Genomic DNA, 5,109 nt, shown 5'->3' with positions numbered 1-5,109 from the left:
CTTCCTTGTTCCATGCTCCCGAGGCCTTGAAAACCTCGCTTTTAGTTGCCTCGATTGGCGTGCGCAGTTGGGGCGCGTAGCCGGAAAGGTTTTATGTTAGAATATGTGAATTACGTGAAACATTTGATGAATTTTGGTATTAATATGCATAATGTTGACTTCGGTCAACATTTTGGGTAAACGGACCCGGACCTGTGATTCGACGGTCCCGGAGGGTTCGTAGAAAAATATGGGACTTGGGCGTGTGCCCGAAATCAAATTCTGAGGTCCCAAGCCCGAGAAATACATTTTTGAAAGAAATTATTTTTCTGAAATTTGATATGAAAATTTGAAATTAAAAGGAGTTAGAAAATATAGGTATCGGACTCGTATTTTGGTTCCGACGCCCGGTACAAGTCTTAAATATGTGTTAAGCACTATCTGTAAAGTTTGGCTAAAAACGGACGTCATATGACGTGTTTCAGACTAAAAATGGAGAGTTTGAGTTATGAAAGTTGAAGAAAGAAAATCATGTGTTTGAGGCTTGATCCTATGTATATGATGTTATTTTGGCGATTTGATCGCACGAGTAAGTCCGTAAGATGTTTTTAAGGTTGTGTGCATGTTTGGTTTGGAGCCCCGAGGGCTCGGGTGAGTTTTGAATGGGGCCCGGGAGGTCTTGGACTTAAGAAAATGCAGGTTCAGGTGTTGCAGACACCAGTGCGGCCGCGGTCATTTCCGCGTGGTCCGCGCTGGAGCCGCGCGGCCGCGATGCATTTTTGTGCGGTCCGCGTGGCTGAGTCTGAGGGCTAGGGTTTCAGGTTGGCTAGCGCGGCCGCGTACCAAAACAGTGCGGTCCGCACTGGAAGGGTTCAGAGAAGCCCCACTTTTCTCCCACTCGGCGCGGCCGCAACACATTTTTGTGCGGTCCGCGCCAGGTCCTCAGAAAGGTATACAAGTTCGGAAAATCTCAGTCATTTTTCACTTTTCAAAAACCCAAAACCTAAGAGGCGATTTTCCAAACAACTTTTCTTCTCCAAAACGATTGGTAAGTGATTTCTAACTTAATTTCTTTATTCCTTAACATCTTTTAACATAATTTCAACTTCAAATCAAAGATTTTCATGGGGAAAATTGGGTGTTTTGGGTAGAACCTAGGTTTTCTACAAATTGAGAAGTTGGACCTCAATTTGGGGTCCGATTTAAAAACAAATCATCTATTGGGATTCATGGGGGAATGGGTAACCGGGTTTTGGTCCGAACCTCGAGTTTCGACCACGTGGGTCCGGGGGTATTTTTGACCTTTTTGGGAAAAACCTTGAAAAATCTATTTTCATGCATTGGGGATGATTCATTTAGTAATTATTAATGTGATTAAGTAACTTATGACTAGATTCGAGCGGATTGGTGGTGGAATCAAGAGGTAAAGCTATACTAGAAGCGTGAGTTGAGTTTGGAGCATTCGAGGTAAGTGTTTGTTCTAACTTTGGCTTGAGGGAATATGATTAGGATGATATTTGCTACTTGCTAATGTGGAGTACTGTGTATAGGCATGGTGACGGTTATCTATGCACCGGAGTCTAGCATGACCGTGAGTCTTGATTGCTTTTAATTCGAATAATATGACACAAGCTCCTTGTTTATTTGATAAGTTTCATATAATGTGAACGGTTGAGGAAGAATGGTTTAAAAGGAGAACGTGTTGTGAATACTCCCTTGCCGGGATGTGTAGACTGATATATATATCCTCCTTTGTCGGGATATTTTGGGCTGTTAGCTGTATCCTTGCCGGGTTAAAGGTATTGAGTTGTTATTCTCCCCTGAAGGGGTCTACTATATGAAGTCAGATATTATGAACTATAATATGGGATTGTGTGGCACGCCGTCCACTTATATATGATATTATGGGATCGTGTGGTACACCGTCCACTTATATATGATATTATGGGATCGTGTGGCACGCCGTCCACTTATATATGATATTATGGGATCGTGTGGCACGCCATCCACTATATATATATATATATATATATATATATCATGAAAACCGGAGTTTCTTCTATTTATTTCCGATATTTCATTTTTATCTGTTACTCCCCGATAGCATGTCCCCTCCCAGTTTTACTTTGTATTATCTTATTATTGTTTTCTTGCACTTGTTGTATATATATCTGTACAGGTTAATTGTGGTAGGTACTGTCTAGCCTCGTCACTACTTCGCCGGGGTTAGGCCAGGCACTTACCAGCACATGGGATCGGTTGTGCTGATGCTACACTCTGTGCATTTTTGGTGCACAGATCAGGGAGCAGCTTACGGACCGCAACAGTAGGACTTCTGGGAGCTATCTTCAGTTCAGGGACTCTCGAGGTAGCCTAGCTGGCGTTCGCAGGCCGAAGTCCCTTTCCATGTTTTTTTTGTTTGTTTATCTTGTATCAGACAAACATGATGTATTTTCCCTTCAGACATTGATTGTAGTATTCTGTAGTAGTCCGTGAGCTAGTGACACCAGACTCTGGGTAGCATTTTGGTTCAAACTTCCGCACTTTTGGTTTTCAGTTGCTTTAGATTTAAAGTCTTCCGCTTAGATTTTGTCTCGTTTATTATATTGTTTGAAAGAAAGCAGGAAAGGTGTTTTAAATATTTGGCTTGCCTAGCTCCGATAGTAGGCGCCATCACGACACCCGATGGTGGGAAATCCAACTACAGAGCATACTCAGACAGAACCTTGACTCAGTTACCAAGATAAATCTTTTCTGATGTGGAAGATCAGACTATGCTGCAACCACAGAGCATACTTAGACAGTACCTTGGCTCTGATACCAATTGTTGCGGAAGCCAAATGTATATAGTGTGAATAAGTCACAACTACTATACCAAAAATTATGACAGCCACCAAATAATAAATAAGACAATAAAGCAACAATAAAGGGAACACCAGAATTTACGAGGTTCAGCTAATTTTGCCTACTCCTCGGACACAACCAATATTTTATTCCACTCCAAAAATACAAATAAAATAATACTAAAGAGAGAAGATACAAATGCCTAAAACAGATGAGAAGGCAAATGAGAGATTTGTTTAAATCCTAAACATTAAGCCTCCTTTTATAGGAAAATGTTTCCCACCAACTCCTTAACCCACCGATGTGGGATGGAAATTTGACATATAATGTTATACAATTAATGCATATAAACTACATCGCATAAGTATTATCTTCCTCACATAACCGCAAAATCGATCGTAGCTAGAAACCCAAAAGTATACTGCTGTATACTCTAAAGAAAGAGAAACCCAGGAAAAGAAATAGAATAAGTAGATAAAAAATGAAATCTTTGTCAAGGATGACAGAATTTCAAACAAGAAGTTTCTCTTCAATATACATATTCATTTGTGTGTCAAAGTCCGATCATCTGAATTTGAGCTCTTTGTTTTTCTATACCTTTGCACAACATTTTTAATATCAAATCTTCCCACTAAAATTAATCATCTGAGTACTACTATCAGCTATCTTTTTTTCCTTTTTTTGGTTGAGTGAGATGTGAAACTCTATTTTGACTCATTAATACTTAACCTTTAATTAAAATATGTAAGTTACAACTAAGAGACTACTTTGTGAAAAAAAATTGTGTATACCCATTAATTATTGTACCTTGTGTTAGGAATGGCCACTTTACTCTTCTTCCTTTTCTGAGCATATTGTTGAATGCATAAAGAACATTGCAAGACTGTCATACCTTTCACCTTTTATTATTTTCTCTTATTTTTTCAAATAAAGCAAACAAAATAATCCATGCAGTAGAAAATAGCAAGACAATGAGCACAAAAAAAATCCAAAATTAGCACTAGAAATACATGATGCACATGCATGTGCAGAATTAAATAAGAAATTAATCACATACCTATAAACCTAATGTTCTATAAGAATCCAAGAAAATTAAGGAAATAAATATACTGAAAATAAAAAACAAACAAAAAGAAGTAAAGAAACCCATGATAAACCAAAGAACAATATCAATTAGAAATCTGGAAAGAGATAAAGATGAGAGAAAAGACACAAAGAGAAAGAGAAAAAATCCCAAAAGAGGAGGTGCTTACATACAAACAAATAAACAAAAGGAATAGAGATGAAAGAACATTCAAAAGGGCAGACCAATATATATATATATATTTATAGAGAATTAGAGCAGTGAAGATTGAAGAAGGTTCCTCTATGAATGAAAGTCGAAAAGTCCCTGGAGAAGAAGGGAAAAGGGTGGGACTTGGGAAATAGAACTGAAAATGAAGTGTAAACCAGTTGGCGCACACAAATAGAAGTCTTTAAACACGTGGCAGAAAAAAGTACACCTGTTGAAATTAATTACCAAATCTATTTATATTTATTTTTTTTATTTTTTTTATTTTTTTTATATATAAAAGGAGAGGCAAAAAATGATTATGATGACAAGTGGCATAATTTTAAATTGACATGTGTAATTTTTTGGACAATTCTCCAACTTTATTGGAGTTTCAAAATTTATTTTTAAAAAAAGTATTTAATGCCTGACAGTTTATTGACAATTCGAACAATAAATATTTTATACATAAATAAATATTTCTTAAAATAATAGTGAAAATATTGTTGCAACAATTAGAGTTTTTACGATTAATATTTGAATTGAGTATTGCTAGGTTAAGTTTGAAAGTATAAGATGATTTTTGGAAATGTGGTCCAATGGAGAAAATAGAAGAATAAGATATATTTAAATTTGAGATCCCTGACTCTTTTTTTAATATGATAAGAAAATTTATCCTATTTAAGAATATGAGCAATAGAGTCAAAGTTACGATTGAAATAATTTTTATTTATTATTTGTATTTGTATTATATTAAAATGAATGTTATAAAAGTGAATATTAAATTCAAGTAAACTAATAAAAAGTATATTACAACGTTAATAATATTAAGTATTGAATATACAATAGCAAAATGAGAAACAAACAGAGAAAAAAATCAAGATTTTTATCATAAAGAACAAAAAAGGATAAAACTTATTCAAATTTGATATAATTTTTTTTTAAGTATGATAAAAAATGGTCATGATGTGGATAAGGCCACATAACTGAAGTTTAATAGATTAAAAAATTTAAAA

This window comes from Nicotiana sylvestris, chromosome 1 (genome assembly GCF_000393655.2).
Source record: "Nicotiana sylvestris chromosome 1, ASM39365v2, whole genome shotgun sequence".
Lineage (NCBI taxonomy): Eukaryota > Viridiplantae > Streptophyta > Magnoliopsida > Solanales > Solanaceae > Nicotiana > Nicotiana sylvestris.
The sequence above is the reverse complement of the archived record's forward strand: the minus strand, read 5'-3'. Positions refer to the sequence as shown.